Below are 24,191 nucleotides of genomic sequence, written 5' to 3'. Positions count from 1 at the left end.
GGGCTTCCAAACGTTTGTGATATTAATTACAAACGCTCATAAGATTACAACCATTCGGGACTAATAAAAATGTTAATGACATTACTGGAAAGCATGTATGGAATCGTAAATGTTTATGGCATTAATTAAAAACGCTTGTGAGATTACAAACATTCCTGACATTAATTACATACGGTACATGTTTTATGACTACGAACTTTCACGACACAAATTACAAAGTTCATCACGAGTATTGCCCAGCTCATGCTGCCCTTATTGTTAGTCGCGTTTTCTTGCATGATTTGTTTCTTTTGGTCTTTCTTGTTTAATTGTGGCAGGCACGTTTAACTTTCTGAATTAACCGCTTCCGACCAAACCTGGACACAATAACCATTAACCAACCCATGACCTAGTTGTGTCCGCATGGTTTTGGTTGCTGGGTAACAATTCGTTGCCTGGCAACGGTCGAAAATGCACTTCTTTCGTGCTGGTCACGTTTTAAGCTGTACGAAGATTACTAATGGGCGTAGAAAACTCTGACTTCTTTATAAGAAATCTTGAGTCATTCACTATCAGAAGTGTGCCATCCATTTTCCTCTCTCTCCTCCAGTTTTCGAGTGGCAACCCTGCGAAGATTGGTCTCGGCGTCCCAAGCAACCAGCACCGGTTTTCAAACATGTCCCCCTAGTTCCCCACCTGCTCGATGAAACTGAGTGAAACTTTGCATGCTTATAGACATTGACTAGTACTACAACTTTCTATTGTACAGGTATGTGCTACATTGGCCTGGTCAGGGGTCAAAGGTCATCAAATGCAAAACGGTGAAAATAGCTAAAATCATGATTATTATCGCACGAAAAGCTAAGGCTCCGAAGATTATAAAGCCAGGGTCATGATTCGTGGGTGGAATGTTGCACTGGAGTACCTACATATAAAAATGATATTTAGAGTCGAAATTCACTTCCAGTCGCTGGCAGCGCAACCTAGAAGTTGTACCTCTGGTGGGCCATTCTGCGAACTTCAAGTTCCCTAGCTCCACAGTGGGTGAATGGAATCGAATGAAACTTTGCAGGTTTATAGACGTTAATGAGTACTACAAGTGTGCTTCGTACGTGGATAACCTATATCCACCAGGTCAGGGGTCAAAGGTCAAGTGCAAAAAATATAAAAAACGCAAAAAAATTACGACTTTGCTCTCGCGAAATGCTAAGGCTCCGAAGATTATTCAGCCAGGGCCATGATTCTTGTGTGGAGTGTTGCACTGGAGTACCTCCATACGGAAATATCTTTTAGCGTCGAAACTCACTTCCGGTCGCTGACAAAGCTTGGTCCGCTAAGAGCTGGCCATAGTCGCCTATCAGCTTCTATTTATTACAAGTGCTTAGGATGTGAACTGCAAACGATTGAGCTAAATAAACACCATCAGGCATTACTCAAAGCGCTAATGATAACTGAAAACATTAATGCGCTGACAAACGTTCATGACAAAAGATACTCACCACAACCACAAGCATTCATGACGCCCCAAATATTCACGGCACTAAACACATCACAAACATTACAGAAAACCGTGTGTGGGCTTGAAAACATTTACGGCAATAATTACCAACGCTCACGACATTACCCAAAACGTTTCTGGCGGGTCTGGGAGAGTCATGAGCGGGCAGTCCATTAGAATGATTAATACGGCTAAACTATACGGCTAAACTGTTAAAAACTGCACGAGTATTTCACGCAACACACAACAACACCTTGCTGATGTACAAGGGCGATCTTGTCTAGTTTTTGCAGTTAATTTTATTCTGTGAAATGCTGAGGCGGCCGTCTTCCACTGAATAAAAAACAGAATGGCTGTTTATGCTCATGGAAACTAAATACCTCACTGGGTGGTAACCATATTAGCCATCGTTAAGTGGCAACCATATTAAACATCGCTGGGTGGTAACCATATCAGTCACTATATAGAAGGCTGGTGGTTACTCATGTATATACGGTTGGATGGATGGACGCAAGGATGGATGGATGAATGGATGTATGGAAGAAAAGATGGATGTATGGAAGAAAAGATGGATGAATGGATGTATGGAAGAAAGGATGGACGGACGGATGGATGGACGCATGGATGGATGGAAGAATGTATGTATGAACGGATGAATGGATGGAAGAATGGATGTATGAAAGAAAGGATGGATGGATGAATGGATGGATGGATAGATGGATGGACGGATGGAAGGATGAATGGATCGATGAAAGAAAGGATGGATAGATGGATGGATGGATGAAAGAATGGACCGGTGGAAGGATGAATAAATGGATGTATGGAAGAAAGAATAGACCGATGGATGGATGGGCAAATGAATGGATTAAAGGATAAATGGCTGGAAGATCCCGACAGGGTAGTCCACATATTACGCATCTCAGTTCTTACGTGTTTCAGGGACGGCTCAAGTTTCATTACCAGTGTCTACCCTGCATCAAAATCTACCTCTTTCAATTCTTTTTATGGTTTCTACTTGGCGCTAATACCCACCGTCCATACAGGGTACATGATGGTGCCGCCTCATGTGCGACTGGTGTGATGATGGTGTCAGCGGGGGTGTTTTATTACATGTTGGTCGGTCTTGTGGAAAATAGGCGAAGACTTGAATCTCTCTCTCTCTCTCACACACACACACACACACACACACACACACTCACACAGACACACACACACACACACACAGACACACACACACACACACACACACACACACACACACACACACACACGCACACACACAACCACAAGAAAATAATCCACCAGGGCCGTACATTGCCAACTATGAAGACGCTAATGGCTGTGGAAAGGCTGAAAAATGGCGAAACTTATTGGTATGGGGGAAACAGGGGAAGGTGTGTGTGTGTGTGTGTGTGTGTGTGTGTGTGTGTGTGTGTGTGTGTGTGTGTGTGTGTGTGTGTGTGTGTGTGTGTGTGTGTGTGTGTGTGTGTGTGTGTGTGTGTGTGTGTGTGTGTGTGTGTGTGTGAGAGAGAGAGAGAGAGAGCGAGAGAGAGAGAGAGAGAGAGAGAGAGAGAGAGAGAGAGAGAGAGAGAGAGAGAGAGAGAGAGAGAGAGAGAGAGAGACAGAGACAGACAGACAGAGACGGAGGGAGGATGGAGATAAAGAAGAGAGGAAGATAAGGAGAAAGAGACAAGACAAGGAGCTGAAGGCGAGAAGAGAGGTGTGTGTGGGAAGACAGAAAATAGACGATGGAAGAAAGCATTAAAAAGGACTGGAAAAAATATATACGCCAGAAGACAAAAGAATACGAAAGAACGCAACGAGGCACAAAAGAATACAAATGAATCCAATGCAATACAAAGAAATGCAATGGAGTACAAAGGAATACAAATTAATCCAATACAAAGAAATGCAATGGAGTACAAAGGAATGGAAATGAATCCGATGCAATACAAAGAAATGCAATGGAGTACAAAGGAATAGAAATGAATTCAATGCCGAACAAAGACTTACACTGGACTACAATGGAATACACGTTAGTACAAATGAATACAATGATCAGGTACACAAGAATACAAATGAGTAACAGGTAAAACAAAGAGTACGGTACAAAATATGAGTATTACATATATACACTCACACTTAGATACATACATCCATACATACATATACACTCTTACATACACATACATACACACAAACAACTTCATACTTACATGCACTATACGTATACTCCTGATCAGCAGAGTCTTTTTGTACTTTGGGAAAACTTCTGTATAAAAGTTTGATTACATCCATCTCCATTTAACCCTTTCAGTCCAAGAGATCCTTCCTTATTTAAATATAATTCTATTGTATGAAAACAAAATACAAAAGGCATTAACTTTATCAGGATATTTATTTATTTATTTATTTATTTACTTATAGATGCATCACCAAAATTTGCACGGGAGGAAAGGAGATTTAAGCATGTTTTTTTCTCTCTCTCTGATGAATTTTTAAAGCTTGGTATTAGTTTAAACGATTTTTAAAATATCTGTAGTTTCGATTTACTGGGTTTTAATGGTTTGTTAATTTTTTAACAGTATTATTTTTTTGAGTGGAAATACGTTTAAACTGATACTGACGATGATGGCGACGGCGATGATGATGATGATGATGATGATGACGATGACAATGGTGATGACGATGACAATAATGACAATGATGACCACTATTCTATTATCAAGCTTTACCAACAATCAATTCTTTTTTTTTTTTTAAGTTTTTCAAATCACCAACTACAATTAGGCCACCTCAAAATGTGCCTCTACTCTTCATACTATTAATTCTCAGCCTCCTATGACTCACTCAGCTCCATAAAATTCTCTGGGGTTAGCTTGAATAAAATGCTAGAGTTGGATCGACCATTAGAGGGATAATCAATGGAATAATATTAGGCCAAGGACAAAAGTTAACAAGAAAAAAAATGTACAAACAGAAATAGCATCCTGTATTCCCCAAAACACAGAATAATTATAAAATGAAAAATGAAAAAATGGATACCTGGTGAAAAGAAAGGCTGTAACATAAAGAAGGATAGATACAGAAATAGACGGAACAGAATAAAGGGATTACAGGATGAAGGAAATGCGTACGTGGAAAGCGAGAAGTGACGAAGCAAAAAGAAAATATATATATAACGTACAGGATGTCAAGAGAAACAAGAGATATGGAAACAGAAATCATGACTAAAGGATTAAAAGAGGCAGATGATGGAATGAAAAAAAAATCGTAAAGAGGAATGAAAAAATCGTAAGGTGGAATGAAAAAATCGTAAGGTGGAATGAAAAAATCGTAAGGTGGAATGAAAAAAATCGTAAGGTGGAATGAAAAAAATCGTAAGGTGGAATGAAAAAATCGTTAGGTGGAATGAAAAAATCGTAAGGTGGAATGAAAAAATCGTAAGGTGGAATGAAAAATCGTAACGTGGAATGAAAAAATCGTAAAGTGGAATGAAAAAATCGCAAGGTGGAATGAATAAATCGTGAAATGAAAAATATAGTAAGATGGAATGGAAAAAATCGTAAAGTGGAACAAAAAAATCGTAAGGTGGAATGAAAAATCGTAAGGTGGATTGAAAAAATCGTAAGGTGGAATGAAAAAAATCGTACGTGCATACTGCCATGAGACATTACACACACACACACACACACACACACACACACACACACACACACACACACACACTTGACCAACATAGACGAACAACAGCGAAAAACAAGTGCAATAAAAACTAGGTCAACACCAGAATCACCGCCAACAACAACAAAAACAAGAACAACAACAACAACAACAACATCTCGGCCAACGTAAACAAAGAACATAAACAAAAACAACTAGGTCACTGAACACGATAAAAAGTCAACACACGAACACAAACACTATCAGCACCGTCAACAACAACAGCAACAACAACAAGAGCATCAACAACAAAACAAATTCGGCCAAGGAAAACAAGGAAGACAAACATGCAAACAAACAAGCAGAGTCTCCAAACGTAAACGAGTAAATACCACACACACACACACACACACACACACACACACACACACACAGCCAGCGTACAATAGAATACCAACACTACGGTATTTCCCAGTCTGTCTCTCTGCCTATGACCTCCAGTCCTTCAAACGTTTCTTTTACTGACCTTTATTGAGTGATATACTTGGCGGATTTCAGTTTTTTCCCCTTTTCTATATCAATTATATGATGATGATGATGATGATGATGATGATGACGATGATGATGTGGTGGTAGTGGTGAATACGATAAAAACGAATAACACAAATCTTTCCTACTTCCTACGACCTCCAGTCCTTCAACAGCAATGTGTTATATCGAAATAACCTATTTCTACGTCTCTTCTATATATCTTTCTTAACCCCTTCGATTGAATTGCTTAGTTTATTTATCTATCTACCTCCTGTATCTATCATTATATATATGTTTACTCTTGCTACTCCAGACAATTTTATTCAGCTCTGGATATATTTTCGAATTAAAGGATTAGATATAGCAGTAAACCCCTTCAATATGAGACGCCTTTCTTGGGTTGAATAAAATCATTTGGTAGCTGCAAAAAACTACAAAAAATAAATAAATGAAACACGCTCTCTCTCTCTCTCTCTCTCTCTCTCTCTCTCTCTCTCTCTCTCTCTCTCTCTCTCTCTCTCTCTCTTTCTCTACAGGCTCAGGGTAATGTCAACCCGGTGGACTGAAGACTTAAGTTCCCCTCCTGCAGTCTACCATCCTCATTTCGGGGGGTAGGGAAGTAACTGAGACCTTTATTTAACCACGCAGTTGAGCTCCTTGGGCATGTCAGTGCCACCACACGAAGGCGACCCTCTCCAGCATCTTGTAGGCGATGTAGGGGTTAAGGGATAAACTCTACGGACTTTGGGTTTATCATTTCAACATTAAGTAAAAATACGCATCTTTTCTCCTAAGTACGTCGTCTTGTTATGGTGTAATTCTGAAGGGTTTGGGTTTATCTACTGTGCTGAGAGAGAGAGAGAGAGAGAGAGAGAGAAAATTATACCTCTCTCCTATGACCTCGAGCCTTTCAAACGCAATGTGTCCTGGCATGTCTAAAAAATATATACATGTTTTTTTTTCGCATTTTTAGTAAAGCGTTTTTCGTTTATCTTTTTTACTTTTTTTTTTTTTTTTTTTTTTTTTTAGCGCGGGAGGGAGGGAAATCGCAGGCTTCTGGCTTCTCTTTTCTGCATGAAACAAATGGATAAAAAAAAATCTTTCCCCCTGCCTACAAGCTCCGGTATTTCAAGGACAAGGGAGAGAGGGTGGTGGTGCAGTGGTTAGCTCGTCCGCCTCGCAAATCGAGGAACCCGAGACCGATTTTCGAGCCGGTCAGACTCTTGGACAATATCTGTTTTCATCCTTCTTCCCTCTTTACCCAGTAGTATACATGGGGACCTGGATATTACATTGACTGCTCTGCGTGTATTCTAGGGGACGATGAAGACTTGAAAAAAATGATTGTTGACTTTGATGACCCTCTGTGGTTGATAGGCATTCATTTAGGCCTTTTTATTATTATTATTATTATTATTATTATTATTATTATTATTATTACTACTACTATTACCATGATCATCATCATCATCATCATCATTCTTCTTTTCATTCTTCTTACTATTTTTCTTCTTATGATCTTCCTCTTCCTCTCTCCCTTCTTCCTATTCGTCTTCTTCTTCAAGCACATTTCGTCCCGCCAGGTCGCAATGAAATTAACGTTGTTTTTGAGCGGGTGGAATTTCGGAGATATTAATTTTTGGGTTCCATCCCGAACAAAAAATAATAATAATAATAATAATAATAAGGAAACCATTTACTACGCTGGGTGGTAACCATATAACCAAGCTATGGCACCTGGTGGTTTAGTGGGTCATTAAGGCGCTCCAACCGGATTGAGCTTGTGTCGGTTCATATCCAAGGGTTGGTTGGGGTTTATTGCTCATGTAATGCCACTCAGGGATAAGTGAGGCTGGTTACTCTCATCTTAAATGTCAGGACCAACTTGCCTAGTCCCGGGCTCCTACGCTCATCATGGGGCAACACAGGTTTAGATGATGGATGGATGGATGAATAATAATAATAATAATCTATCTATCTATTGCCAGACGCCTCAATCCCGTTTGGGGTGGCCACAAACAAATCGCCTCCAAGTCGCCCTGTCCCCCGCCATTTCACTGCCCTGCTCCCAACTCACACCCCCCTCTCTCATATACCTCTCCACCCCATCCCTCCATCTCATCCTCGGTCTCCCCCTCCCTCTTCCACCCTCCACCTCACTCACATACACTCTCTTCGTCAATCTTTCACCCTCCATCCTCTCCACATGGCCAAATAATAATAATAAAACAGCAATAATAATAATAATAATAATAATTCCCCCTTTAAAACAACCTTCATTTTTTAAAACTTAATCTGACCACTTGCCTCTAAATTAACCAATCATGATTTTAATATTGGATTTTGACTTTAACTTCGTAATATTAATCTTTTTTTGAGTGGCTGCAATCATCGTAGATTATTATTATTATTATTATTATTATCATCGTTCCTCCATTGTATTTATTTTTTCCCGATTCCTCCTTGTTACATTACACGAATATTGGATGGTTCGTAAGACAGCACTCCACTAAAAACTTACACGGTGGTATGTGTTGCGGGGAGGGCTCAGTGTGCTGGTGTGGGCGTGGGTGTGGCAATGGGAGTAAGATATAAATAAACGATGCAGGGTTGACACTGATAACGCTGACTAAAGTTGCATTTGGATTACCGTGAATTTCCTCCTAACGGCATCTCCAATTTCTTACACTCAAAATATACGGATCTAGATGATTGCCTGCGTTCACTTGTATTTCTTTAAGTCAGTGTCAATCTTTTGTTCCTCTCTCTCTCTCTCTCTCTCTCACTTAGCATCGCCCCAACCCCAAACACTCCGGGGACCACAGCCATCGGGGACAAAACAGAGTGGTTTAGGAAGTGGCGGTGGGTAGCTGAGTCGGGGATGCAAGAGTGACTCGCTGAAAAGTCCTTGCACCCCGTGGGACTCGAGCCCTCGTCAGCCCAGCCTTCAGTGCCAAACAGCATCACGTTACCAACCACGCCACATTACCTCCGCTGAATACACGGTGGCCCATGTAATAACGCTCCTCTTCCACTCTACTGGGCGATTTCTTGTGCATTGTGGGTTGGGCTCGGAGTTATCAATGTATAGGCTACCCTTCAACTTTGACTCATTTCCTATTCTCTCTGCCACACTTCACGCCCACACCAGCTGAATGAGCCGTCCCCGCAGCACACAATATACCATCAAGTGAATATTTTGTGGGGCGCTATTTAAGGACCACCCTGCATACTTCTCTCGGGTCTTTACCAGTTTCCCTTTCAGTCTTCACAGCCCTCGTTTTCTGTGGAATGGACCGTAAGGCAGGCAGTTCGTACCTGTCTTTGCCTACCGCTTCACCTGGGGCTATAGGAGCCCTTCTTTCGACTACATGATTGAAGAGTACCAGCTTGTCTTGTAATTCGTCCTCGTCCTCGTTTTAGGTGTCCTGCCAATGAGTATGAGGACCTGAAGACACGGGAACCAAGTGAAGTGGCACCGGGTCATATTCACTCTAGAAAGGTCCCATTCTTTTCTTTTTCTTTTAGTTCTGACTAACTGCACCTAATATCCAAAATGAGTAGTTAGAACTGAGCAGAAATCTACCCTATCCTCAATTTTCCCAAGGTCATCTACTGGACTGCCCATTCGACAGCTCTTCAGACAGACCAAAGGGATATTTTACCTCCTCCACTGGTTTACCTCTTAAATCATCCAACGAATAGTTCAGGGGATGGCCAGCCAGGAAGTCCATTACATGAAGATACCTCTCCGTCCACACCCTGTCACTTGAACTAAATCTTAGGCAATCTCCTCTGTAACACAATATGGAATTGTGATAACACTACATTGTTTGAGACGAATTTGTATACTGAAGGTGAGACTCATCGAAGAAACGCAGACATAACACACTCAGCCACCTAACACCGGCCCTTCAAGCAACACTTCTTATTGCACACCTACCTTCACATCATACCCACAAGCACTACACACTTTCATTCACTCCTCTTATTCATTCTTTGCATACACTGGCAACACAAAAGCCTGGATTTGAGAAGGTTTAAAACTGGAAAGGGAATAAATATGGGCAAATCTGGTTATTCATTTATGTATCCTGTCTGTAGTCAATAGTTTAAAAAATATATAATTAATCCTGTTCTGTGTATATAACCTATTTCTATTAACTCCTCATTGTCGCTTGCAACTCCCAAACAACCTACATAAAGTCCACAAACCGACAAAATAGACTATTCTTGAGGCAGGTGGGTGAGGGTCCTAAGGTAACATATCCGTGGGTGTGTATGCGTTATTTTTTACGAGGGGGAAAGAGGAAGGGAGAGAAGAGGAAGGGAGAGAGGAGGAAGGGAGGGAGAGGAACGGAGGGAGGAGTAAGGGAGACCGAGAGGCAAAAGAGGAAAGGAATGGGGGAGATAGAAACCGATGGGAGAGACGAGGAAGGGAGGAGGGAGAAAAGACTGGAATGAGAAGGGATAGAGATCTACGGAGGGAGACAAGACGGGAAAGAGAAGGGACAGAGATAGATGAGGTAGAGAGGAAAGGAAAGTGATTGAGAGAAACCGAAGAAGAAGAGAGAAAGAGAAAGGGAGGAGGAAGAGAGGGAAGGAGAAAGGCAGGGAAATGGGAGGAGGAGGGGATGGGAAAATGGAGGGAGAGAGAAACCTGGGAGGGAATGGAAACGAAAGAGAGAGAGAGAGAGAGAGAGAGAGAGAGAGAGAGAGACAGTGTGTGTGTGTGTGTGTGTGTGTGTGTGTGTGTGTGTGTGTGTGTGTGTGTGTGTGTGTGTGTGTGTGTGTGTGTGTGTGTGTGTGTGTGTGTGTGTGTGTGATCTCTTCCGTGTGGGGGTTTGGAAAACTGTGGTGTGATCTTAGGTATGCATGAGCTGTAGACGAGAGAGAGAGAGAGAGAGACAGAGAGAGAGAGAGAGAGAGAGAGAGAGAGAGAGAGAGAACTTTGCAAACAGAGGCAAGCATGTTTGGTGTACAGCTTGGGTTGATTTGGGTACGCTTGGTCGACAGAAAATGAACTTAGGTGGAAAGTTTAGCCTCTTCTTAAAGTCTCATACATACGAGAAGAAGTAGGCTAAGTTTTATGTCTTTGTATTTTCTTGAGACTACCGTAGATGTGAAAGTGGCGCTTGTTTTGGTTTGGAAATTGTCTTGCTTAGGTGTTTTTTCCTGTGCTTTGTTTGCATGTCTTTATATTTTTTTTTCTCTCTCTCTCTCTCTTGTCCACGTTTCTCTTTTTTTTTAATCGTTTTTCTTCCTTCCTCCTCCCTCCAGCCCTTTTTCCTCACTCTCCTTCCGTCCCTTTCTTCATCTCTTCCCTCCTTTCTTCCCCTCCTCCTTTCTTCCAACCTTCATCCTTTCTTCTCCCTCTGCTGCCATCTTCTTTCACTCCTCTCTTGCCTCTCCAACTCTTCCTCCCTTCCTTCCTTTCATTCAATCTTTTTAGATCTCTTTTCCCTCCATATTTCTCTTCCCTTTTCTCTACCTCTTCCTTTCTTGTTTCCTTCCATCTCTGCAGACTCTTTCCTTCCTTCAATCCTCTCCCCTTCTTCCTTCCCTCCTTCCTTCTTTCTTTCGTGTCCTTCAACCCTTTCCCATTTTCCCTCCATTCTTTCCTCCCCCCCTTCTCTCTCTCTCTCTCTCTCTCTCTCTCTCTCTCTCTCTCTCAGATTAACCCCATCCGATCTTGGACTTAGGTACTGAATAATATCAAACCCTCTGATACCGGCGACGCATTTTCTTTAGTTTATTCCTGTTGCCTCCAGACGGTTTCATTCAGCTCAGGAAAGATCTCTCGGACTGAAAGGGTTAACGAAGCCTGTATGTAACCCTCTTCTCATTCGAATAAAAATCGTCTGGAGGGTGCAAGAATAACTACTACTACTACTACTAACAAAATAATAATAATAATAATAATAATAATAATAATAACGATATGTAATGTCTCTCCTAAGCTGAATAAAATCGTCTGGATAGCACGAATAAAACAATAAAAGACGTCTTATTTACTTTATTTCTTCTACTGCCAGACGATTTTACTCAGCTTAATCCCTTCATCTCGAGGACGTACTTTTTCTTGAAGGGTTGCCACTTCCAGATGCCTTTGTCCGGATTTCGAGATTTTTTTTTTTTTCCGAACTGGAGGGCTTAGATACAATGTTCATTAACCCCTTCACTACAAAAGGCCTTTTCTCCAAGTTATATAAAATCGTCTGAAATAAGCAAGAAGAACAACAAAAAAGACGTCACCGAAGATGCATCATATTATTATTATTATTATTATCATTATTACCGTACTATTATTATTACTAACTCCTGCTACAACTAGACGATTTTTGTTACTTCGGGGAGACGTCCTGCAGTGAAGAGATTACTGAAGGCTATATCTAACCCCTCCAGTCTGAAAAATCTACACTATGGTGACTAAAATCGTCTGGATAAAACAAAAACACAATACATCCTTTAGAGGGATTATTTGCGGGTAAGTGCATGATGTATTCCAATGTTTGTTTCTAATATATAAGAGCGTGTAGCTATTTGCCCGTATTTGTAACTCGTATAAAAAACTGCCGGAGAACTAACAGGCTAGAGGGCACGATCGAAGAGAACTTTATCCCGCACCGTGGCCGTTTGAAGCCAAATAGAAAACGGGCCTTATTGGGACAGATGTTTTGGGCACCCCCTCCTCCTATGCTACACCCCCCACCACTATTCCCCTCAGCCCCCTACCCCCCACACCCCCAACTGTGCCTCCACCACATGCTCTCCATTCTCTCCCCCATCCCCCACCCATGCTCTCTTCTCTGCCCCCTTCCCCCTACTTTACGACTCCCATTCCCCTCCCACCTCCAAGCCTTCCCTCTCTTACCCCTCAACCTATGCTCCCCTATCTGTCCCTCCACCTATGCTCCCCTTCTCATCCCATACTCCCTACGCGCCCATCTCTCCTGCCCTCCCCATGACTCCTCCCCCCCATGAACCTATTTCTCCCCCCACCCCCCTTTCTGCGCCTTCCAATATCCCCCTCTCTGCCCATCCGGTCCTGTCACAAATTTCCAAACTGCAGTCGAGTTGGGTACCGTACTTTTTCTTTTTCAGCTGGATCTGGGTTGGGTTAAGTGAGGTGAGGTGAGGTGAGGTGAGGTGAGGTGAGGTTAGATTAGGTTAAGCTAGGTGAGGTGAGGTGAGGTGAGGTTGAGCTAGGTGAGGTTAAGCTAGGTGAGGTGAGGTGAGGCGAGGTGAGGTGAGGTGTGGTTAGGTGAGGTTGTTAGGCTAGGTAAGGTGAGGTGAGGTGAGGTGCAGTGAGGTTAGGTTGTTAGGTCAGGTTGTCAGGTCAGTCAGGTCAGGTCAGGTCAGGTCAGGTTAGGTTAAGTTAGGTTAGGCGATGTTAGGCCAGGTTGTTTGGGTAAGGTCTGGTTTCTCTGTTAAGCTGTGTTATTTGACAATTGGTAAGGGTGGGTTAAGTTAGGCTAGGTTAGGTTAGGTTTTGTTAGGTTGGGCTGTTAGGAATAGCTCTGTTTTAGGATTAGACTTATGTTGCATGATATAGTACGTAGGACATTCATGTTGGGATTAGGGTAAGTTAGGTTGTTCGTTCATATCTGTTACGTTAGACTTGATTGGGTTAGGCTGTTAAAGATGGCTTAGCTTTCAGGGTTATGTTGTATGATATCGTATGCGACATTATCTATTATTAGGGTTAGTGTAAGGCTGGTTAAGTTAGGCTGCTATGTTAGGCTAGGGGTAAAGTAGCCACAACAACGGTCGGATCGAGAATACTGAATAACTACACTCCAACTGTGGATTTTCTATTCTGAGACGAATTCATTCAGTTTTCGGGAGACTCTTAGAGGTGAGGGAGTTAAAGGGCCTCCTCTAAGCTCTGAGTACCAGATGAGCGTCCTAAGATGAGCATCATCGTCTGGTGGCTGCAAGAATGAAATATAAGTAACTGGAGTGAAGGGATTTAAGCGCTGTCTTGATGTGATAAACGTTAAGGAAATTACTGCTTCACAAATTCTTCAATACCACGGAACGTAAAATTTGAACAGACATACGCATGTGGACCAAACAGACGTATAAATGGTACAAACAGACGTATAAATGGTACACACAGACGTATAAATGGTACAAACAGACGTATAAATGGTACACACAGACGTATAAATGGTACAAACAGACGTATAAATGGTACAAACAGACGTATAAGTGGTAGAAACAGTCAAACAGGTCCTGAATTTGGCTCTCTCTTATCTTGTTTTTTTTTTTTTTTCATGGAGGGAACAATCTTAAAGGCTTCTGGTCTTTGGTTCCTTCTTCCTTGCATAAAAAAAAAAATAAAACTATGAAAAGACGTATAAATGTACATACGTAGAAATGGTAAAAACAGATGTGGAAACGGTACAAACTGACGTAGAAATGGTACAAACAGACGTGGAAATGGTACAAACAGACGTGGAAATGGTACAAACAGACGTGGAAATGGTACAAACAGACGTGGAAATGGTACAAACAGACGCGGAAATGGTACAAACAGACGCGGAAATGGTACAAACAGACGCGGAAATGGTACAAACAGACGTAGAAATGGCACAAACAGACCTCCACTATAACGCCACGAAAACAACAGTACAACTATTGGTACAAACAGCTGTCCCTTGTCTTACGGTGTGTGTGTTTGTCTCTCGCGTCACGTAGGGCGGAGCGGCTTTGTCCTGTTACGCTAGTCTCCCCTACAGCCTGTCCTAAACCTGGGGAGTAGGAGTGGGGAGAGGGAAATGGGAGTGCGGGGAGGGGGAAATGGGAACGGGGAGGGGGAAGTGGGCGTAGGACGTGGTGTGTGTGTGTGTGTGTGTGTGTGTGTGTGTGTGTGTGTGTGTGTGTGTGTGTGTGTGTGTGTGTGTGTGCAACAAGCCCAGCTATTGAAGTATTTTTCCTTCTATCTCCAAAATCCCAGCAGAATCAAGGAAAAATAAAGCCTCTTCCAGTCAGTCTCTAAGAGTCTATTGCTTATAATGAGAAGTGTTTTGTATGCTGAGTAAAATCGTCTTGCGGAGTCAGTACTAAAACAGTCATCAAAATTTCAGGACAAACACAGATTTCTTGCTTTATTTTCGTTATAAATGGTCCTTCCCGAGTCGGATAAAATCGTCCCCCGGTAGCAAAAATAAAATTAATCTTACTGAGTGGAATAAAACACAAAGGAAATCCCACAAACACCCTAAAAAAAAGTAGGATTTCTGCAAACCCCTCGAAACTAGGATTTATACAAACAGCCACAAAAAACCGTCTAATATTTACAATCCCCCGAGTAAACAGCCCGATTTGTTAAACCTCCAAAAGTCAGATTGATATGAACACCCAGAAAAACCGTCTGAATTTTACAAACCTCCTCCTAAACCGTCTGACCTTTACAACCCCCCAGCTCTCTTCAAATCCCAAGGGAGGCCATTAAGAGTCCAACCACCTCGGCTAAGAATGCGACTCTCGTCCTTACAACCTGCTCGCGCGTCGTAACTCTCGCTAAATCGTCCCGGCTGATACACGGCCAGGGAGAGGGGGTTGATAAAAAGATAATGAGGCCTTGTAAATCCATCGGTAAAAATGGACGGGTTTTAGACATACGAAATTTGTCTACCGCGGAAAGGAACGGGCATCTCTCTCGCACAGTTACCTTTCACGTATTGTTCACTTCGTCTTTAATTATCGTTCAGTGTACTCAACCTCTCATCAGGTGTCTAATCAAACTATCCTGTACATGTCTAAGAAAAGCAGAGGACGTTATAAAAAGAACTAAACTAATATTCCTTCATAGTGTGTGCATCAATTGTATATCAACTACATCGAGGTACTACTTACTGTCTAAAAGTCCGCATTCTCTCTCTCTCTCTCTCTCTCTCTCTCTCTCTCTCTCTCTCTCTCTCTCTCTCTCTCTCTCAAGCTTTTGTAATTACTAATGCTTTATTTTGATAACCTACCCATCAACCCATCTACCTACCAATATTGATGCCTACCTAACCACCTACCAAACAACGTGCCTACCTACTAACTCACTCACCATCCCACTATCCAACCCAAACACCTACCCACGCAGCTACCTACCAACCCATCCTCCAGCCTACCTTCCTACCAACACAACTACCTACCAACCTACCTACCTAACACCACAACTATCTACCAATCTACCCATCTACCTACCTACCAACGCAACCACCTACCAACCCACCCACCCATCTACTCCACCAATGAGCTGACCACAACTCAGCCCCTCTCCTCTCTCTCTCTCTCTCTCTCTCTCTCATTATCTTTCCATTAATCACTAGAGTCATTTTTCTCATTATCATTCCATTAATCACTAGAGTCAAATTTTCCTATGGTCATTTTCATATTCTCTCTCTCTCTCTCTCTCTCTCTCTCTCTCTCTCTCAATGATATGGCAGACTCATACCTTGTTTAACCCCTTAATTTTGACTTTTTTTTAAGCTTATTACCTTCATACGTTTTCTTTAGCTTAGGGGCGGCTTTTCTAGACTGACGCTATTAGAGGTCTGTCCTAAGTTCATTTCGAAACACCTCTTTTTTGTCGATTTATTTTACAGATTACACCTTAATATTTCCTTCTTTTTTTTTATTACGGACAATACCAATGTCAATAACTGAGCGGTGTAACTAACATCAGAGAAAATGTTCATGTATAATATGCCAAACAAATCGCAAAAGAAAGAGGCGCTACGAAGTCTTCTATGGCACCCTTAATATGTCCCTTAGACCTACCTACACTGAGAATGGTGAAGGCTGATGTCACTCATTTCTCTAATTTCTCCCTCCCTGCCCCTGTTCTCCCTTCCCCGGTTCTCCCTTTTCTGTTCTCCCTTCTTCGATTCTCCCCTTACAAAGCCCCTTTTTATCCTCCCTTTCCAGTCCTCCCCCTTTTGCCTTCCCTTACTTTCTTCCTATTTTGTCCACTATTTTCCTTTCTCTTACTCTCTTCCCTACTTTCTCCCCCCTCACTTTGTCCTGCTGGTTCTGCCGTCCCTCTGTGTCTTCCCTTTGGTCCTGTCCTATTGTCTTCCCTCTGTCCTCCCTCAATGTCCTCTTTTCCTTCTCTTACTGTCTTCCATATATTGTCGCCCCTCACTCTGTCCTCTCCTTTTTGTCTTTCCTGTCCTCCCTTATTTTGTCTTCCGCTTTTCTCCTGCCCTATTTTCTTCCCTAACTGTCCTCCCCCACTGACGTCACCTGGGCTTCCCTTTTAGTCCTCCATCTCCCTCTGTCCTCCCATTATTGTCTTCCTTTACACTGCCCTCTTATTTCAGTACCCCCTTCCTTCCCTTCTTCCCCTTCTTCCCTCCTCTGTCCTCTCCTACCCTCTCTGTCTTCCCACCTCCCATTCTGTCTTCTCTCCCATCTTTACTCCCTCCCTCCCTTCCATTCATCTTACCTTTCTTTCCCTCCCCTTCTTCCTTCCCCTCTCATTCGTCCCCCCTTTCTCTCCTCTTCTCCCCTTCCTACCTTACTCCGTTTTCTTCTATGTCCTCCTTATTACCTCAAACCTACTTACTCTGTCTCTTTCCTTCACCGCTCTCTCTCTTCCTTCCCCTTTTCTTCTTTCCTTCTTCCCTTTGTCTTCTTCCCTCCCACATCGTTCCCTGCGTTGTCAATCTCTCTCTCTCTCTCCAGAATGATTAACAGGTACTCCATCTCTTCCTCTCTCCTTCCTCCGCTCGTCCTTCCTTCACTCCCTTCCTTCTCTCGCTTCTTCCCTCCGTCTCTACTTCCTACTATCCCTTCGCCATTCATCACTACTATTCCTCTTACCTTGCTTTTTCTCTCTCTCCATCCACTAATCCTCTCCCCCCTTCCTCTTCCTTCCTTCTTCCCTCTTCCCCCCCTCTCCCTTCTCTGCCTCCTTCCTTATGTCCTCTACTTTCCTTCCTTCCTTCCTTTTCTTCCTTCCTTTCCTTTTCATTCCCGCCGTTTCTCCGCTCCTTCCCTCTTTGCGCTTCTCACCTCCCCTCTCTTCCTCCTCTTCTGTCTCTGCACTACTAACTCTTCCTACGTCCCTCCATCTCCTCCTCCTCCTCCTCCTCCTCTCCCTGCTTCTCCCTTCTCTCAACAATCATCCTCTTATTGTTCCTCTCTCCTTCCTTTTTCTTTCTACTAATCGCTTCCTTTCTCTCTCTTTCTCCTCCATTCATCATTCTCTTGCTCTTATCTCCTCTCTAATCTCTCTCTCTTCTTCCCCTCTTAACTCCCCTCCTTCTCTCTCTCTCTTAATCCTTCCTTCCTCTTTCACTTTCCTCCTCCACAGCTCCTCTTTCCTGTTATCTACACCCCACGTTGACAGTTTCCTTCCTCTTTTCTTTCCTCTTCCCTCCCTCCTTCCTTAATTCTCTCTTTCTTATCTCTCTACACACTAATCCCTCCCTCCCCCTCACCCTCTCTCCCTCTTTCCTCCTTCCTTCCTCCACCTCACCCTCTCTCCCTCTTTCCTCCTTTCTTCCTCCCCCTCCTCTCCTTCCCGTCCACTTTCCTCCTTCCCTAAGCATCCATCTTTCCACTGTTCCTCTCTCTCTCTCCCTCTCTCTCTCTCTCTCTCTCAACTAATTCCTTCCTTCCTCTCTTCCTCTTTTCTTTTTCTATCATCTCTTTCCTTCTTCCCTTTCCTCTTTGTTCTCCTCTCTCCATTAAACTCTCTTCCTCCTTCCTTTCCTCCTCCTCTCTTCTTCACTCCTTCCTCTTTTCATTTTCTCTCTCAACTAATCCCTCCCTCCCTTTCTCTTTCGTCCCTCTCTCCTTCCTCTCTCTTTCTCTTACCACTAATCCCACTCTTCTTTCTTCCATCCCTCCTTCCCTCTCTGTCCCCTTTTTTTCCTCTCTCTGTTTCTCCTTTTCTTTCTCTACTAAACCCTTTCTTCCTTCCCTCATTCTTCTCTCCTTCCTCTCTGTTTCTTCTTCTCCGGCAATTTCTCTTCCTCCTTTCCTCCCACTTTCCTTCCCTCTTTCTCTCCTTCCTTCACCAACCATTTACCATCCTACTGTTCCTCACCCCTTCCTTTATCTCTTTATTCTAATTCCTCCCTTCTTCTCTCTTCCTCCTTTCTTCCTCTCTTCCTTCCTCCCTTTCCTCCTTCACATCTCCTCTCTACACCAATCTCCCCTCCTCTTTTCATTCCTCTTCCCTATTTCCTTCTTTCCTTCACCCCTTTGTTTCTCCAGTCTCACTTCTTCTCTTTTCCTTCCTCTTCTGTTCCTTTCGTTCCTTCACCTCCGTTTCTCCAATCTCTCTTCCTCTTTCCTTCCTCTTCCCAATTTCCTTCGCCTCCTTGTTTCTCTTCCTCTCTTCACTAATCCCTTCCTTCTTCTCTCCATTCTTCCTTCCTCCTTCCCTCCGCATCCATCACTCCTACCCGCCATTTTTCAAGAGAAGTATGACGTCATCCAACTTTTCATTCGAAGACAGAAAGAAATATGCACTTCAATTCTCTCTCTCTCTCTCTCTCACTCTCTCTCTCTCTCATATTTTGTTTTATCTTTATTTTGTCCTGCAGTTGCTCGTATGTCATAACTTTTATCTTTTCTTATTTTTACTTCACGTCTCTTGCTTCTCTCTCTCTCTCTCTCTCTCTCTCATATTTTGCTTATTCTTTATTTTGTCCTGCAGTTGTTCGTATGTCATAACTTATAACTCTCTCTCTCTCTCTCTCTCTCTCTCTCTTTTCTCTCACATTTCATCAGCTTCTCTCAAAATATTTCCATCTTTCGTATTTAAAAATCATTGCTATCTCTCTCTCTCTCACAGTTCTTTCTGCCTTTTGGCTTATAGCGTCTCTCTCTCTCTCTCTCTCTCTCTCTCTCTCTCTCTCTCTCTCTCTCTCTCTCTCTCTCTCTTTTCTCTCACATTTCATCCGCTTCTCTCAAAATATTTCTATCTCCCATATTTAAAAATCATTTCCATTTCTCTCGCACAGTTCTTTCTGCCTTTGGTTTATAACATATCATTCTCTCTCTCTCTTGTCTGTCTTTGTCTATCAGTGTGTCTATCTGTGTCTGTCCGTCTGTATGCTTGTCTATAGGCCTGTCTGTCAGTCTGTGTCTGGCTGTCTGTCTATCTGTAAGTATTCCCCCCACCCCTTCTCTCGTTTGGTGTGTCTGAAAGTCTCTCTCTCTCTGTCTCTCTTTCTCTCTCTCTCTCTTGTCTGTCTTTGTCTATCCGTGTCTACCTGTGTCTGTCCGTCTGTATGCTTGTCTATACGCCTGTCTGTCAGTCTGTCTCTGGCTGTCTGTCTGTCTGACTGATTCCCCCCTCTCTCGTTTGGTGTGTCTGAAACAGTCTCTCTCTCTCTCTCTCTCTCTCTCTCTCTCTCTCTCTCTCGGTGTCCCTGAAATAAACTCTTTCCATTAATCACTCATGTCACTAGTTTTTATGCTCATTATCACTTGCATTATCTTTCTCTCTCTCTCTCTCTCTCTCTCTAATCACCCTCACATCTACTTTCACTCATTTAAACTTTCTCTTACCGTTACTCATCGCGTCAATCTCTCTCATTCACCCTTCTCACTCACTCGCTCACTGACGACTTGCACAATTACTCTTTTTTCACTTTTTCTCTCACTTCACCTAATCAGTCTCTCTCTCTCTCTCTCTCATATTTATTCCTTATTTTCTCTTGCAGTTGCTCGTATTTCATAACCTTTTACTTATTTTTATTTCACCTTTCTTGTCCCTCTCACTCTCTCTCTCTCTCTCTTGTCTGTCTTTCTGTCTATCAGTGTGTCTATCTGTGTCTGTCCGTCTGTATGCTTGTCTATAGGCCTGTCTGTCAGTCTGTGTCTGGCTGGCTGTCTGTATCCTCCCTCTCTCGTTGGGTGTGTCTGAAACAGTCTCTCTCTCTCTCTCTCTGGTGTCCCTGAAATAGACTCTTTCCATTAATCACTCATGTCACTGCCTTTTATACCCATTATCACTTGCATTCTTCTCTCTCTCTCTCTCTCTCTCTCATATTTCGCCAACACTTTTATTTTGCCTTGCAGTTGCTCGTATTTCATATTTTCTTTATATTTTATTTCATCTTTATTGCTTCTCTCTCTCTCTCTCTCTCTCTCTCTCTCTCTCTCTCTCTCACACACACACACACACACACACACACACACACACACACTTCATCATTTTCAGTACATCTAGTTCTACGTCGTTCTTATTTCTGCCATTTTGTTCATACACTATTATTCTATATCTTCATATTTCTGTGGCTCACATTTATTGCACCACCACCGCCATCACATCTTCATCAATCACCATCACTATCATCACCACCAACATCACCATCACCACCACCGTCACATCATCATCAATCACCATCAATATCATCACCACCAACATCACCATCACCACCACCATCACATCATCATCAATCACCATCAATATCATCACCACCATCACCATCACCACCACCGTCACCATCATTATCATCACCTCTCTCTCTCTCTCTAATAACCTCTTCAGTGTTTTGACGGCTTGGCTTACGGTATACTAAACCACACGATTTTATTTGGTAGTTAAGGGGGTTAATGGATGCTATAATGATTGACTCCAGTTTGCAAGGTCTCTCCCAAGCTGAAGAAAATCGTCTGGAGGTAAAAATAATACAATAAAAAAACCCGTACCAGGAGGCATAACAATTATCTGGTCGTCGTTAACCCCTTCAGCACGATGATGTCTTTATTTTTCTTTATTTTTAAATACTTATCAGCAAACGACTTTATGTAGCTAAGAGATACCCTCGCAATCAGAGGTAGACCAAAATCATCTACCTATCTATCTATTTTTTGCCAGACGCCTTAATCTTGCAAGGGGTGGCCACAAACAAATCACCTCAACGTCATCCTGTCCTTAATCTTTAGGGTGCCCCCGCTCCAACTCACCCCCTCTCTCATCTTTCTCCAACCTATCCCTAATGGCATCCTCGGTCTCCCCCTCTTCCCTCTTCACCTCATTCACATACACTCTTCTGATCAGTCTCTCATTCTCCTCTCCACATGGCCAAACCACCTCAGGGTACAGTATTTCTCTTGTCACTTCCAATCACATCCAACACTTTAAAAATAAAAGTAATCCCCCTCTACGTTACCTTTCATAAAATACTCTGGTGGTGAGCTGAATATAATCTTTTAATCCCCTTAAATTACGTGACCTTTTTTCTGTTCTCAATGTTGCTATCTCTAGACGATTTTATTCAGCTTAAGGAGAGAGGTACTGCTGTGAAGGAGTTAATGGAGGCTTTATGTAATCCCTCCAGCGCTCAAAGTCTATCCTAGCTGAACAAAATCGTCTGGAGATAGCAAAAACAAAAGAAGTCAAGGGGTTGAAGGAGTTAACTGCTACTCTAGATAAAAAAAAAAAAAAAAAAATTATCCGTATTTTGAATTAATGTTGGTTATTCAGCTTATCGCTATTCATATACACTCACCGCCTACCTCTGTAATGAGCTCATAATTAAAAAAAAAATCACCTTAATTGCCCGAAAAGGTGGTGAGTCAACAAGAGGGAACCATTAAAGTGTACAAAGTAATGGCCAATTATGAGCAATTACCAAAAAAGTTTACAATTAAAAAAGGTCGTTAGTTCATTAGCCAGACACATAACTTACCTCTAATGTAATTTATGGAAGTGGTGGTAGTTGTGCTGGTAGCTGTGGTGGTGGTGGTTGGTGTCGCTCTGCTAGTTGTGGTAGTAGTGGTGGGGCTGGTGGTAGTTGTGGTGGTAGTCGTGTTATAAGTGGGCGATCTTGTACTATCGTTTCTGGGGTTAACTTGGGACGATATCCTCATGGTTTTTGTGACAGTATGTGCGGCCCCCACCCACACCGGCACTACCATAGTCCTGGATAGTGTTAGTAGTACGGCACAGCTCAGCAGGGTCCTCATGGTGGCTAGTACACTATCGCAGAATTCCAGTATACTATCAGAGGAATCTGGAGTGGTCGGAAAAACAGTCAACTTTGCTTTCGTGCTCCGTTTGATGTTGGAGGAAACGAGATTTTGCGTTCGGTATTTTTCAGCCCAGCGGCGTGGTGATGGAAGAGGTTTCTCGAGGCATTTTTGGCCGTCGTTGCCTCTGGGTGAACTCTGGGATTAGACGTCTGGTAATGAATAAAAAATAAAATGTTCTGGTGACATTCTGATACCCTGAAGATGTCACAATACTCTTACTCTTTATTTGTTCTCTTACCCATTGTATTTAATAGCATATGCCGAAGCTTTCAATATAGTCTCAGCTCTTATCCGTTCTCTTATCTAGTACTTCCGCAGTGTTTAACTGCAGTTGCCTGATCTTTTAAAAAATACTTTCAGCACATCATATAGTCTTCGAATGTAACTCCCACATAATTCTCAAGGCATATTCAATGTGGTTTTCGATTGGCTGGCTACATAAGTTTCAAAAGTTTAGTCACTGTCTAGGAATTAATAATAATTTTCATTATATAAATTCCTTCTTTAGTGCATTACAACAGTTGAATAAAAAAAATAATATTCATAAGTTTGGTTATTAATTTCAAGGATTCAGTATTGACAGTCGTGATTCATGGAATAAAAAAACAAATTCGCTGAACACCTTTTGAGCAAGCAAAATTTAAGTCACGAATCCCCACTTTTGTATTTCTTGTGATCTCACGAAAAAACGAAAAATTCTCAGTTAAAACGTCACCGAGAGCTTCTGTGTAGCTGGGCCTCACCTTTTTCGAAATTCTGTTCCATTATTTCCAAGAGGTCTCACAAATTAACGGGGCGATCTCATTTACAACGTTTCTGAAAATTCACTCTTTCGGAAATTCTCTACCATTTTTCCTGTCGGGGTTTTCCATATTAACGAAGCGGTCTTACTCGCTCACGACACAAACTACGCCCTTAACTTCCTGTCTTTCTTTTTTTTTTTTTTTTTTCCTGTTTGTTTTCCCTTGGTGTCTCTCTTCTCTCGTTTTTTTAGGTTTTCAAGTATCAGCAAAAAAACTCCCCACTTACAAAGCACTGATAATCAAATTTCCCCTTTTCCTCTGTGTTTCATAAATTAATGCATCCGTCTCATTTACTGGAACGAAACACTAAAGAAACACTGACGAAACCTTCTCTCATTTTTTTTCATGGCTCCACAAATTTCGCTTCGTCGCTTCGCAAATTAACGAGCCCGACACACACACTCACAGCACGAACTCTTTTATGAACCTCTCTTCTCTCATCACCTCGGTGGTTCACAAATTAACAAAGCAGTCTCACTCACTCCAGCCACGAACCCGTTTTTAAAGCTCTCTTCTTGTTTCCTCAGTGATTCACGGTTTAATGAAGCAGTCTCACTTAATGACACGAACCCGGCACAAATCCTTTTACGTGCCTCTCTCTTTCTTTTTCTTTCTTTTTTTTCAGGTTTCTCCCCGCGTTAATGAGATTATTTCACTTCCAGCGATACCGAAAATGAACTTTTCTACTGTTTCTTCAGTCTGAAATTCAACTTTACGAG

General features: G+C 42.3%; 1 protein-coding gene across 1 annotated transcript in view; it reads right to left on the bottom strand.

Moving 5' to 3' along the window:
• LOC145397508 (uncharacterized) overlaps positions 1-22,436 on the bottom strand; it is a 114,056-nt gene extending 91,620 nt beyond the window's left edge. Inside the window, exon 1 of the mRNA XM_080270582.1 lies at positions 22,327-22,436. The gene's annotated coding sequence lies outside the window, so the exon portion shown is untranslated. The remainder of the gene's footprint in view (positions 1-22,326) is intronic.
• Between the last annotated feature and the right edge of the window lie 1,755 nt (positions 22,437-24,191).

Source organism: Coenobita brevimanus, chromosome 5 (assembly GCF_032717465.1).
Source record: "Coenobita brevimanus isolate Jiangsu-jjx chromosome 5, ASM3271746v2, whole genome shotgun sequence".
Taxonomy (NCBI): Eukaryota; Metazoa; Arthropoda; class Malacostraca; order Decapoda; family Coenobitidae; genus Coenobita; species Coenobita brevimanus.
This window is presented reverse-complemented; position numbering and strand designations above follow the sequence as displayed.